Source organism: Trachemys scripta, chromosome 1 (genome assembly GCF_013100865.1).
Source record: "Trachemys scripta elegans isolate TJP31775 chromosome 1, CAS_Tse_1.0, whole genome shotgun sequence".
Lineage (NCBI taxonomy): Eukaryota > Metazoa > Chordata > Testudines > Emydidae > Trachemys > Trachemys scripta.
This window is the reverse complement of record NC_048298.1, coordinates 117,931,097-117,946,404: the sequence shown is the minus strand read 5'-3', so window position 1 is coordinate 117,946,404 and position 15,308 is coordinate 117,931,097. Positions and strand designations below refer to the sequence as shown.

The 15,308-nt window shown below is 43.2% G+C and overlaps 1 protein-coding gene across 1 annotated transcript in view; it reads left to right on the top strand.

Moving 5' to 3' along the window:
* Nucleotides 1–15,308, top strand: part of LMNTD1 (lamin tail domain containing 1) — a 321,294-nt gene that overhangs the window by 152,563 nt on the left and 153,423 nt on the right. The window lies entirely within an intron of this gene.

The window sequence follows — 15,308 nt, the reverse complement described above, 5'->3', positions numbered from 1 at the left end:
TAAAATCAATGGAAGTCTTGTCATTGGTTTCAATGAGCTGTGGTTCAGGCCCCTTAAGATTATTTTGGGTATTGAAATGCATATTGAAAAGCAAAGATGCAAAATACATTCAGCTATTAAACAGCTGCTAAATATTGCCTCAGAGGTGATTGCCTTTCTATGGTGGGTGAAGTAATCCTTGTGCATAGACATATAATATATGTAAAATGCTTTGGGATCGTTTGTGAAAAATGTCACTGTATAAATGTGGGATTAGTAGTAATAAGTGGTTAAGTTTTTATTAGAGTCAAGTCCACTACAACTAAACTAGATTGTAAATTTTTTGGGCTCCTGACTTTCTTTTATTCTGTGTTTGTACAGCACCTGGCACAGAGGTGCCCTGATTTTCACCAGGGTACGTAGGTGTTGCTGCAATACTATTATTTATTATATTATTCATATTGCAGTAGCCATATTGTATATAGATGTTGCTGCAATACAACAAGTGTTATTATTTATTGTATTATTTGTATTGCAGTAGGAGTCTCTATTGATAACCAGCACCCCGATGTGCTAGACACTGTACAAACATGGGATAAAAAGATGGCCCCTGCCCCAAAAGCCTACAAGCCAAGTAAATAAATAAATAATAGCTTGGAATGATTTTATAAGTTAAAGGAAAGAAAGCAGTTTGGTGAGAGAAAAAAGGAATAGTCGTTTGAAAAGTCCTCCCTGTCCATAAGACCCACTCAGGTAAGGCCACAGTGATCAGACCTACTGATTCAGAGGAGCCTTAATTTACCCCAGCCCTCAACACAGACTGAGACTTACCCCCTCAGCTGAACCACTTCAGAACAATCCTCTTGGGAGAGGGGGCGGAGGAAATATAATCCAGACACTGCATTCTCTCTCCTCTGGTGTCAGCTTGCATTATAAATGTATAAAACAAAAATGTTCCAATACATTCTGTGTTTTAAAAAAACAGACCCTGCCCCCCCCAAAAAACAAATACTCCCACAACTTTCCAGTGCATGTAGGATAAATCAGAGATAATTATTCAAGTGCTAAGTGTGAACACTGATAACATCATGTACAGCTGATTTAACAAAACTCTGTGGCAGTTAACTTTTAGGAACTGAAAAGTGGCAAACCAAAATGTGCATTCATTAAGGTTTACATTCCCCTATGTGTCAATCCTCAGACAATGTCTTCCCCGATGGGTCATTTGTAGTACAGTACAGTACAGGGTCCCTGAGTAGTGTACCATTTGCGATGAAGAGGGAGGGGAGGAAAGTGTGTATAATACACACTGACCTCTGTGCCTGGCATAATAAAACAATCTACATTCTAAGATCCTATTTTTCATTCTTTTATTTAATAATCAAATGAAGGAAGTTTTTATTGTCCAGTAGTTAAATCAGGGAGGTGGGCATCCATATTTCTGGGTTCTGTTGTTTCTGGCTATCCCATAGAGTTGCTGCAACCCAGGAATGGCTCTGTATAAATAGTAGGGTTATATAATAGGTTTGCTCTTAACTGTACAAATATGCTGATTTTTTTCATGTGGAAATTTGGGTTCTGTAATTGCAGGTGGGGCGATTGGCCTGCTAATTGTATGGAAGGTCTCTGAATACAAGATTCCTGGGTGGTTGCAGAGTCGTCATAGCAGCGCCTATGCCACCCGCTTTCTGGACCCCAGCGTAGATGTATGTCTGGGGGGAAAGGGAGCACTATTGTGGTTTCTCTGTACCTCAGAGGTCCCTGGTTACCACAACAGTGGCTTGGGGTTGTGTCCCGGTGGGCTTAAGGAACTTAGGCTAAGGACCAAACAATTCCTTGCCTAGGCTGTATACATTCTAGGTGAATGTTAGGGTATTTTCTTTGTCTTTTTCTATAATTATTTAATTAGAAAACCCCAGCAATGCTACTATAAGTGCTTCGAATAGCTGCCTCATCCCTTAACCCCAGATGAACACAGATACATATGGCCAAAGAAACTTAATCAAATATAGGGATGTACATTAAATGCACTCTCCCATGTTATGTCACTTCACCTTTGATCCCTTTATCCTGTTCACTCCATTCCCTTTGCTGCTTGCATTCTTCTTTCTCTCCTTCTTTTTTTCCCCTGTTTTTCCCTTGTCCTCCCTCATCTCTTTCTCTTTCCCTTTCTCCCTCCTTTGCTGCCCATGATGCCGTCTCTCCTCTTCTGGCAGTGTGAGGAGGCAGGACCCTGCTTTCCTTTGCCCAGATGTTACATCCTCTTTCCTATCAGTTTGCTAGCTGCTCCTGTTGAGGGTCTGTGTATTGAAGGTACTTGCTCCCCATTCTTCCACTTCCATGTTCGTTCTGTTGCATCTCCTACACTGTGCTGCCCACCTCTGTAGACCGCATTGGAATTTCAGTTGCAGACAGCCTGCTAGCAGGGAGCTTGCAGCAGCCTCTGCACCATCAGTCATAGCCCAAGAGACCCATCCACAGTCACTAATAAGTTTAAGCTCTTTTCAAAATTCAGAAAAGCCACTTAACATCCACAGGTTTTCAGGCTCCAAAGGCCAGCCCTGGGTGGGTATGGTGGGGACTGAGCACCTTACATTTACAATAAATACAATTGCTCTAAAGAAAGGGGCTAGAAACTTGCTTTTTAATAGATTAAAAAAACACAACAATTAACATAGATATCTGTTTGTTCTTGTTTTTTATATTACAACAGAGTCTAAAAGCCCCATTGAGGATCACGGCCCCATTGTGCTAGGTATTGTACAAACACATAAGAGGCAGTCCCTTCCTGTACACTCTAAATTGCTGAGAGACCAAGGATAGGAGATTGTAGATGGGGAATTGAGGCCGAGAGGCCAAGTAACAAATCTGCCAGACAGCAAATCTGTGGCAGAGCTGGGAATGGAACTCTGTTTTCCTGAGTCCCATTCCAATGCCTTTACCATGCTCATCACTGTGGTACATCCGGCTGCCCCTGGTGGATCAACTTCAACCTCCAGCCCTGTGAATCCACCAGGATTGTGCTTGTACTGGTTTCAAATTCACTGAAAAACATATAGAAGACTAAGAAGAACAGAAACTGCTCTTGATGGTGGACATTTTGAAAAAAACATTTTTTCAGTGTTTTTCTAAACCCAGTTTCATGCTTTAGTCTGACTATGTATGAATCGAAGGAACAGTGTGTTATCCTGGGGGGGAAAGGAACTTGCTTTCCAAACAACCCAGGTTGAATAATTTCTAAAACTTTTGAATATCTTATTTCTCTCATAATAAAATCAGAAGCCTCCAGTCAAGCATTCAGAACACAGATCTTTCAGGTCACTGGATATGAGCATGTTCTATTTTCTGTTTTACTTTCTTTCTTTTTAAAATTTATGGGTATTTGAGGCTTATAACAATGAGACTCAGACAGCACTGGCGAGCGAGGCATCCCCGTGCAGCTGTGCCAGTCCTCATTTCATTCTTCACAGACATGATCCATGTTTGTTTCAGCTTTGGGCCTCCCCTGAGTAGAGACTGCTTCTTGTGTGATGTATACAAATGGGGTCTAGAATGAGGATACCAAAATCCTACTTCATCTGAGAGCCTAATGCGAGTATGAAATTAGGTGCCATTAACTCATTCTGCCAGCTACATGAAGGGGTACTTATGACTGTATACAATAAGCATACGGATAAGAATTTAGACGTCAGGAAGGATGTTTTGATGAATAGTGTATAATTACGTGAAGTGCGGTGGCTGATTTGTGGCGGCTCTCAACTACAATCCTGAAAGTTATGGATTTGAGTCTTGCTCAATCTCTCACTTGAAAGTCTGTCTCTAGTTCACCCTGCTACAAAATGAGTACTTCACCCATAGGATTAGGGAGGTCAAAGACAGTTTGATGTGCTGCTAGCCACATCACTCCCTTGTGTTCTGTTGGGGATGGAAATCGAGATGCCTTAACCATCTCAGCCCCATGAGCCATCTGTGGCTTGGGGCAAAATTTTACTTTTTTGTGTGTAATTACGTAGCTGAAGGCCAAGATTTTAAATAATGGGTGCTTAACATTAGGCTCCTAAATCCATATCTAGGCACCTAATGTGTCTGATTTTCAAAATGATGAGCACCCAGAAGATCCAGTTGACCTCACTGTGAACTTGCTGGGTGCTCAGCATTTTGAAAATCTGACTACAAGGCTGTATTGTATCTCTCATGCTCCAGGGGGCAGAGTTAAGATTTTGGATGTGGCCTTAACTCCTTAAATTTGCACAATTAACTATGCAACCTTGAGTTTCTGTAAATGTCAGTTTGTCATATGAATGCATATTTTCCCTATATAATATGCATAAAATTATGAAACATTAATTCTGTTTAAGAATGAGGAATTTTAGTCAAAGATAGCATAGTACTGGAAAGTAATTACCAAATAACTGAGATGTATGGGCTTGCATTTGGACATTTGGATTCTTGTTTTAGCAATTTATGGCCATTTTGAAAAAGAAGGCTGAGTTTGGAGAGAGGTTTTTTTTCTTTGAAAACTAGGCTAATTTTGATTTGCCCAGATTGTTTTCCATTGCAGGACCATGCTATCTAAGAGAGCAACCCATAATTTCCTTTTTAAATTGGATGCCCTGGGATAATGCTGTAGGTAAATTTCTTTGCAGCTATGAATTTCACAGACATAGCTGTTTAATGGATAATTGGCTTAAGAGGGACTATCCTCTAAAGCACAGGAGTTGTAATTGGTGCATTTTTTTCTAGATAAAGGTGCATTCAAGAAGCTATTTGCTTATAGTTTGCAAACTTTCTCAGAAACTAATTCAGCCATCTAACCACAGGAATTTAGTTTGATATATCAGTTGTTTTCATTAAAAAAAAATAACGAGGGCTATTGTAGTACCTCTTTCATATTTGGAAACTCCTGATTGGAAAATGCTAGCAATTTAAAATCCACTCCTTTCCAGTTCTTTCTTATCTTGGGTTTTGATCACTCTTGAAAGAAAAGTAGCCTGCAGATTGCTTTTGTTTTTGATAGCTGATCAAATGGTTATCATTTCCTTCCAATATACTGGGTGTTTGTGCCTCCTCTTACCAGATAGATATAGATCTCAGGACATCCTTTCTTAGTGATAATAATAACATGCATATTAATTAGTTATGTTTGTTGTAACGTTCAGAGTCAGGTACTGGAGTTTAACCAGTAGATGATATTATCCTTTAATGATTTATTTACTGTGATCCCCTGCCCTTCCCCTAACACTTTCTTTTACCTGGCCATAGCTGCTAGAGCCCTACCTTTCCACTGGCATTGTGGAGTTCTTGATGACTGGTTTCTATTCCTCTTGTGGCAGGAACCAGTGGTGTTTGTTAGGAGTGTACGCAAAGTTGCTGGTGTGGAAGTAGAAGGTTGGCCATCAGCAACTAATGAATCCAGGAAGTTCTGGCAGCCAGGGGTAGAGGAATTGGGACTTGCAAGGGGGGAGCAAAGCCATCACTCTGATTCCTCCTGCCCCCAATCACTATGCATCTGTGATATTTGTAAAGGGGGGAAAGGGGGAAGATCTCCATGACAAATCTTCATTGCTGCTCATAGTTGTTTTAACCACTGTGTCATCTAGGCTTACTCTGAGCAGGGTTACATGACAGAGGGGTTAAAGTGCTGAGGAGCTGTCTCCATTAGTGCTTCAGTGTGTTGCTACCACCAAGGCGTAGGGTACTTGAATGGACAAGGGCACCAGCTTGGGAGTCAGACTTGGGTTCTATTCCCAGCTTTGCCATGGTTTTGCTATGTGACCTTGAGGCAGTTACTTGGCCCATTCTTAGTCTGTCATGTCCATTTAGATTGTAAGCTCTTTGGGTTATGGACTGTGTGTTTATACAGTGCATAGCAGAGCTGGTCAGAAAAACCTGGACAGAACCATTTTCTGTTGGCAAGTCCATTCCATCAAAATTTCATTTCAGAGAAACACTGGGGGAAAAGTTTAAACAATGCTGCAAGATCCTGTTTCAACATTTTCAGAAGGAAACGTTTCGATTTTTTTTGGTTTGAATAGCCTTTTCATTTCTATTTTTTGTACTTTCAAATTGATTGAAATGTTTCAGTCTGGGTTTTTTTTCTGGAACTTTCCTTCGTGGATAATTTCAAAATCTAAAATTCTTCATGAAATGGAATTCCTGTCCTCCACACTCTTCTAGTGCCTAGCACAATGGGGCCCTGATCTTGTGTGGGACCTCAAGGCACTACAGTAACACAAATATTAATAACAATGGTGGAGCCAAGGATTTTTACTGCTTTATAGTAGTGTCTACGTGTGATGTTACTGCGTGGCAAGCTGGTGTGCTGTAGATTCTTAGCATGGCTTGGGGTGCAGTAACTTATCATGTAACAAACTTTTACTTGTAAGAGCTTGTCTACAAGAACCAGTTTTAAACCCACATCACATTAAAACTGGTGGAGGCTAAAATGTGTGTACTGGGCCAATCCATGTTTAACAGGGACCAAACTCAGAGCCTGTCCATGTTTAAACTGCCATGTTGGGCTGGCTAAGCCATATTAGCTATCCTGAACCAAGGAACTGTTTTAGTCCTAGTATAGAAAGGGCCCTAGAATATTTTATAGTCCCTTGTTCGTACTAAGCTTTGTGTGAGTCAGTCACATACTGAATAGCTTTTATGACTGTTTTTTAGGAGACAGACTTCATCATGACAGAGGTGGTTAAAAAAAATCAATGGAAAAGGGAATAAAAAAGAAAAGGAGAAAATATCTTGAGGGCTTTTGCTATTTTCCAGTCTCTAGGCAACTCAGGACTGAGGACAAAACTAAATTAAATTTTGTAGTAACAGACTGATATGTATTACCTTAGCAGCTATTTTTCACACACAGGCATCTAACATATCTCACATCCGATGGCTTTATTTGAATCACGGCAATTCATTGGGAATAAAGCATCTATTTAATTTATCTTTATGATATTTATCTCATGAATACCAAATATGCAATTATTCACACAGCATTCGGTACTCCAGACATTATCCACCAATATAGTCTCTTTTCATGCTAACTATAGCTCCTGAAAATGAGTCCTATTCAGTACCTAACCTGCTACATAAAGAAAGAATTAAATAAGTGTACGGTATGCTATTTAACATTATACCTATGGGGTGTGTGTGTGTGTGAGAGAGAGAGAATAATGATTTTTGATCAATGGTATAAGCTTGAAGGAATTAAGGGAATGACTAACTGGTAAATATTACTGCAATCTAAAGCCCCTGAAGTATGTATTTCTTTACAGTGATTAAAATTAGTAATTTATGAACATAGGGCTAGAACATAAGAATGGCCATACTGGGTTAGACCAAAGGTCCATCTAGCCCAGTACCCTGTCTCCTGATATTGGCCAATGCCAGTGCCCCATAGAGAATGAACAGAACAGGTAATCATCAAGTGATCCATCCCCTGTCGCTGTTCCCAGCTTCTGGCAAACAGGCTAGGGGCACCATCCTTGCACATCCTTGATGGACCTATCTTCCATGAACTTATCTAGTTCTTTTTTTAACCCTGTTATAGTCTTGGCCTTCAAAACATCCTCTGGCAAAGAGTTCCACAGGTTGACTGTGAGTTGTGTCAAGAAATACTTGCTTTTGTTTGTTTTATGACCCCTTGTTCTTGTGTTATGAGAAGGAGTAAATAACACTTCCTGAGGGATAGCTCAGTGGTTTGAGCATTGGCCTGCTAAACCCAGGGTTGTGAGCTCAATCCCTGAGGGGCCCATTTAGGGAACTGGGATAAAAATCTGTCTGGGGATTGGCCCTGCTTTGAGCAGGAGGTTGGACTAGATGATCTCCTAAGGTCCCTTTCAACCCTGATATTCTATGATTCTATGATTTACTTTCTCCACCCAGTCATGATTTTATAGACCTCTATCATATCCCCCCTTAGTTGTCTCTTTTCCAAGAATAAAAGTCCCAATCTTATTAATCTTTCCTCATATGGAAGCTGTTCCATACCCCTAATCATTTTTGTTGCCCTAGATTCTAACTTGGATTACATGCCTACACAGGGCTAAGAACTCCCCTTACACATCTGGTGGGCTGTACACACTTTGGATCCAAGCCAGTGTTGTATGATCTGCTATTTCCCTCTACTGAACCGGTGGTCAAGAAAATAGGTGATGCCTTCATTCCATTCCCCATCCCTACAACATGCCAGCAAGCACAGCTGGGCTCGTGCTGGGAATATTACAATTTACTATAGGTATAGGGCCATTCTTCCCTGTCTTTCCTTAAGCCAGGGACAGAGTTGTGTCTGAGGGGTATCTAAGGGCAGGTCTTCACTACAGGGGGGGGGTCGATTTAAGATACGCAAATTCAGCTACGCGAATAGCGTAGCTGAATTCGACGTATCGGAGTTGACTTACCCCGCTGTGAGGATGGCGGCAAAATCGAACTCCGCGGCTCCCCATCGACGGCGCTTACTCCCACCTCTGCTGGTGGAGTAAGCGCGTCGATTCAGGGATCGATTGTCGCGTCCCGACGAGACGCGATAATTCGATCCCCGAGAAATCGATTTCTACCCGCCGATTCAGGCGGGTAGTGTAGACCTAGCCTAAGATGCAATGCCTCCTAGGTCTGCTCCGGAGCTGGTACAGATTTCACACTGCTTCTTACTCAGAGCTGGGCCTAACAGCATAAACTAACTCATACAGTGTGTATGTACATACATAAAAATGGATCATTTCACATGCTAGCTGAAATTGACCCACCTCTGGAATGGAACTTCGCAATTGTTTAACTGCGTACAGCAGCACTATAGAGAGATGAGATCAGAAGCAGTAAAAATCCCAACCAATTGAAAGTATGAGGGAATGTTTGAAAGCAGAATGTGATTACCAAATTTGAAACTTGGCCAGGACACTGGGGCTATCTTTACTCTTCCATAACAAGTCATGGGATCATCAGGATAAATCCTATTCCATCCTCCAAGACCATCAAAGGCCCCATAAGCAATAGGTATATATAAATTAATGTATCTGAGGAGCCTGAATCAGAGTTTGCATCTCCTGTGTGTAGTGAAGAACAGCTTTATCGGTGTTCCTATATGTATCTGTGCAAAGATGTGTAGACAATTAAGCAAGGGGAAGCTATAGGAGGACTGAGGATAGGGCCAGTAGATCCATTTCTACTCTAGTCAGATGGCCACATAGACCCCTACGGAGGAGCTGTAGGAGCTTTTGCAGCCTCAGGGGTGCAATAGAGGCCACACAGTAGTGGAAGTGGGAGAAACCCTTCTCCTATCCATCTCTTCATACACCACGGAACTCTCCTGCACCAAGCCCAACTACTTGGACTTGGTTGACATAGGCTGAAAGACTTAGTTCTTCTTCGTAGCTGGTGCTCATGTAGTTGGTTTTGCATTCCTTCTGAAAGATGGCACCTCTTGCAGCCCAATACGTATCAACACCAGCTGGCGTGTTGGTTCAGCAGCAACTCAGAAGGAAGAAAGTAACCTACCTGAATCATCAGTGTCACTTCCTGCATACCCAAGAGATCTATATTCCAATAACTGCGCCCACCTCTCCTTTGCTTGGGAGACCCAACAGGAGCATAGGATGTGGTGGCGTGGCTATCCTGACCGCAGTGCTATCGTGGCTATCAGCTAATGCCACTCTTGTTAATTTCATATGGGTGACTGGATAAAATCCATGACTGTGATTTTATCCTACTTAGATGGGTATTGACTAAATGTTATTGCTTTCAAGTGGCTTTCTCCTGACCCATGTGAAGTGAATCTTCACTTTAGTGACACTGACAATTCAGGTAGGTGACATTCTTCCTTCTGAGCTGCTGCTGCATCCAGCTTGAAATGTCCACATCTCAAAAAACAAAAAAAACCCTACAACCAAATTTGGCAAATGTATCACCCTTTTCAATAAAGAGGGCAAGGATTGAATAGTCATAAATTGAACAGTCACCTGATGTTGAGGCATATTTATGCAGCAGTGCAAGGCAAACTTCACTGCTATTGCCCTTGGTATATCTATAAGTACAGATTTCTGGTTCCTAGGCTGACAATCCCAGTGACATTTACAGGAAGACTAAATTCAATTATTCAGCTGCCAACTCGCAAGTCTTAACCATGGAGAAAGTTCTGGGTGTTGAAATATTTTAAGGATCTGTAAATTAGCCAGAGGGTGGAAAAGCCTTATAAATTGAGATTCATCTTAGTGAACTCTAAAGCTTCACAATCTGCTGTGGTGAAAAGCACACACAACATAGGCAAGATAGCAGATGATATAGAAATTGTTTTCTTGGCAGTGGAACATTTTTGAAGGCATCACACTTTTGTCTAGCATTGGAGCTTCAGTCATAAATCTTGTAGTTATAAGATCAGCCCCCAGAACAACTTGTGGTAGAATCTAAACTAAGCATTGAAAAGAAACAAAGAAATTCCAGAACCCCTAAAGCTCTTCTACTAATCCCTGCTTGAGGAAAGGTTTACAGGGGTGATGTGTAGATTAATAGTGGGTGGGAGTCTCCCAATGATGATTTTAATTTAAACTATGTGTCTTGATATTGTTTAGCCTTCCCTTCATGCAAAGGGCATTTTTATGAGTTAAGAAGTCAACAATACGTACATAAAGCAGCTTGCATCCATTTTTTGAGGTGCAAAATACATGTCATTGTGGTTTCAGCCTCAAGCTGCCCATTTAAATGTCAGTGTAGAAATCAGTGACTCGAACTGTATGAAACAGAGGAGGAAAATGCTGGGTTTAGACAGTAGAACCAAAATCTTTGTCTTTTTTGAGTGTGACGTTTCCTAAAAAGTCAGTGTATATTTTTAAAATGTTAGTATGCAAATGTGTGTCATGCGGCAACATTCTGAAGTCAAGTGTGATTTCAGACACTGAAAGCCATTGGTAAAGTTGCCAGCATTAGTTCTTCTTTCATTGGTTTAGCAACAAGTTGTACATCCCTTGTCTTTTCCCCAAATTCAAGGGAAAATATTCCTTCACCCTTTGCCACTACGACTGTGTCTAACTGGAAACATAGGGACAGGGTAGACTACAGTGTGCGATGCATATGCCCTATTGATGCTACATCTGAAGAAGTGAGGTTCTTACTCACGAAAGCTTATGCTCCCAATACTTCTGTTAGTCTTAAAGGTGCCACAGGACCCTCTGTTGCTTTTTACAGATTCAGACTAACACGGCTACCCCTCTGATACCTAATGACGCTAGCGCTCCTTGTTTCTCATAGAGTCATGGAGAAGAATAATGAAAATTTCTACCAAATTTTGTCTGCACTGGGTATTTCAGCCACCAGTGACCAGTGTAGCTGCATCAGTGCAAAACCTTAGCCTAGATAGGCAAAGCTGCTATAGGTCTTGACTGGCACCAGTGAACCTTATCCCAGTATCAAGCAAGGGTGAGCTGCCAGGGTGCAATTTATGGTTATTGTTGATTGGGCCTGACTATACTAGGGGTTTGCACTAGTGGCTGTCCACTGATGGCTGGAATCCCCAGTGTAAGTCTCAGCCTCCATTTTGAGAGGCAAATAGCTCTCCGGTGACCAGGAGAGGGCAGTGTATATTGCACATGGAAATTCTGGGCCTGTCAGTCAGTTTTGACAGTGTCACTTTAAGTATGCTTTTAATGGCTGTTTGTGGAGCTGTAATAATGGCCATTAAAGCCATATCTAATCTCTTAAGGTGCTAAATGTAAATAGACATCCCTCTGCATAAAAATGCCTTGCCTGTAATTTTTTTAAGCAAATGGTAGAGAATAAAGGAAATGTTTTATAGAATGTATTCAAACCCTTAAGGGACTCTAATTGCTTTTAATTTCCATGTGTGATGGTCCTTATCCAAGGAAAAGTATGCTGCGTGGACTATAAGCCATTTTATCCCATAGAGCGTTTAACAGAGCATGCCTGGAATTAGCTGAGCTCCTTCCCTCTCTCTCTCTGATCTCTATTACCCTTCACTGTGATTAAACACACAGTGTTTTGCTGCTTGATCTTCAAGGACATTTAGAAAGGTTATACGAGTTATAATATTCTAATTGTCTTGCCTGAGCTCTTCTGTTTGTCCTCCATGTTTATTATATCACCTGTGAAATGTAGACTCTCTTTCCTATTTAAAATGAGAGGTTAATGATGCCTATGAAGACATGCTGAGGTTTTTCTCTGTGTCCCAGCCGAGAGCTCAGGAAGAATTCCATTTACTGCTGAAGACCAGGGGTACCCCAGTAGGTAGGAGAGCTTTTGTTCTGCAACTAACATTCCAGTTGCTCACAAAACAGATCTACACCTTTTCACAAATGACAGAGCCTTGTATACCCTTTTTAAAGAGACATCACTGACAGTTTTTCCTCTTAAATTTCAAGACAATTTAGTGCTTTTGAAAAATGCCAAATTGAAGGCCCTACAGGCTGAAATCCTCTCTTCATAGGACAGACGTAGGAGAGTGCAAGCAGTGGCAATACAAGCTCTAGTCATGTCATGCTGCCAGTGTGTCTCAGCCCTGGCCCTGGTCTCATTTGGTGTTGCCCCAGTCCCCTCCCCTCTTCCAGTGAGGCCAGCATCATCTGCCCATCTGTCCTCTTTCCACACAACCATCTCTGTGCTGTTTTCCGGGCCACCTCTACACCTGGCATGCCCTGCCTCACATATGAGACTACAACACTCTTCTCATTCAAGTCCTGCTGTGTTACCTATGGGAGAACTGAATGACGGATTCTGACAAGCTTGGGGAATAACTGGGAGTTGTTTATATATCCTAATTTAAAAACAAACAATAAAACTACTCATTGAGTCAACATAGATGTGTCCAAGCAGTATCTTCATATTACTAAGATGTAGCCAATCACCTCCTTGAGTGCTCTACTTATATGTTATATCCCTTAGGGTACGTCTACACTACGAGAGTAGTTTGATTTAACTTAAATCGAATTAGTGGAACCGATATTACAAAGTCGAACGTGTGTATCCACACTAAGAACAGTAATTCGACTTTGTGAGTCCACACTAACGGGGCAAGCGTCGACATTGGAAGCGGTGCTCTGTGGGCAGCTATCCCACAGTTCCTGCAGTCCCTGCTGCCCATTGGAATTCTGGGTCGAGCTCCCAATGCCTGTTGGGGAAAAAAATATGTTGAGGGTAGTGTTGGGTAACTGTCGTCATTCAACCGTCACTCCCGCCCTCCTTCCCTGAAAGCGCCGGCGGGCAATAGTTCGCGGACTTTTCTGGTGAGTGACAGTGCGGACGCCACAGCACTGCGAGCATGGAGCCCGCTGCGACCATCGCTGCAGTTATGGCCGTTGTCAACACCTCGCACCTTATCATCCACCTTTTTCAGAGGCAGATGCTGAGAAATTGGGCGAGGAGGCTACGGCAGCGCGGTCAGGACATTAAGTCTGAGAGTGGCACAGACCTCTCGCAAAGCACGGGACTCTGCACTGTGGACATCATGGTGGCAATGGGTCATGTTGATGCTGTGGAACGGCGATTCTGGGCCCGGGAAACAAGCATGGACTGGTGGGACCGCATAGTGCTGCAGGTCTGGGATGAATCACAGTGGCTGTGAAACTTTCGCATGCGTAAGGGAACTTTCCTGGAACTTTGTGAGTTGCTGTCCCCTGCCCTGAAGCGCAAGGACACCCGGATGCGAGCCGCCCTGACTGTCCAGAAGAGAGTGGCCATAGCCCTCTGGAAGCTTGCAACACCAGACAGCTACTGGTCAGTCGCGAACCACTTTGGTGTGGGCAAATCTACCGTGGGGGTTGCTGTGATGCAAGTAGCCAACGCAATCATTGAGCTACTGCTCTCAAAGGTAGTGACCCTGGGAAACGTGCAGGTCATCATAGATGGCTTCGCCGCGATGGGATTCCCAAACTGCGGTGGGGCTATAGATGGAACTCACATCCCTATCCTGGGACCGGAGCACCAGGCCAGCCAGTACATTAACAGAAAGGGCTACTTTTCAATGGTGCTGCAAGCACTGGTGGACCATAGGGGACGTTTTACCAACATCAACATCGGATGGCCAGGTTCATGACGCTCGTGTTTTCAGGAACTCTGGTCTGTTTAGATGGCTGCAGGAAGGTATTTACTTCCCGGACCACAAAATAACTGTTGGGGATGTGGAGATGCCTACAGTGATTCCCCAGGGACCCAGCCTACCCACTAATGCCCTGGCTCATGAAGCCCTATACAGGCACCCTGGACAGTGAAAAAGAACTCTTCAACTACCGTCTGAGCAAGTGCAGAATGGTAGTGGAGTGTGCTTTTGGACGTCTCAAGGGGAGATGGAGAAGCTTACTGACTTGCTTTGATCTCAGCGAAACCAATATCCCCATTGTTATTGCAGCTTGCTGTGTGCTCCACAATCTCTGTGAGAGCAAGGGGGAGACGTTTATGGCGGGGTGGGAGGTTGAGGCACATCGCCTGGCTGATGATTACGCCCAGCCGGACAGCCGGGCGATTAGAAGAGCACAGTGGGACGCGCTGTGCATCCGGGAGGCTTTGAAAGCTAGGTTCCACAGTGAGCAGGGTAACCTGTGACTATTAAGTTTGTTTAAAGAGAAGCTGAACCTGCCCCCATTTCTTTACCCACTTAATGCTGACTATCCTCTCCAGTTACATACCCCTTTCACCCCGTTGCCCCCCTTCCAACACACCTTTAAAAATAAAATAAATGGAACTTTGTTCATTAACACCGTTTTCTTTATTAAGGGTTTCGTGGTAAAGGGTTGAAACTGGGACGCAGACCGTGGTGGGGAGCGAGTGTAGTGATGGAAAGGACGCTTCTAAACTCGAGGAATGACAGGCTCCTGCTCCAAGAGCAGTCCGCAGTGGTGGACTGGTTGTTTCAATGGAGCCTGCCACCCCTCCTTTTTGGAACTCTGTGTGTGGGGGCTATGTGACTTTGTGGCAGGGGAGGACGGTTACAGATCCCCTGCTACGTGGCTCTGTCACCCAGGCTAAGGACCGCTGCATAAGATCTGTAACCGCCCCCCCCCCGCCACAAACTCACACACCCCCCCCACAGAACATGAAAACCACCTCCCGGACTGACCAGGGTGCCTAGTGACTGCAATGTGTGTGTGACCTGCTGCTGAACCTGCCCCCGTGTCTGTACCCTGGTAAAGGTGACTGTCCTCTCCAATTACCAACCCCCTCCCCCCCTTCAAACACACTCTCCTCTAAAAGAACATGACGGAAACCGTAATGAACAGAAACGTATTTTTTATTAACAACTACTCAGTTAGGGGATGACACTGGGACAGGGGCGTGGGTGAGGTGCTTTTGGAGTGAAGGAAAGGACTTATCAAAACTTTGGGAATGAGAGC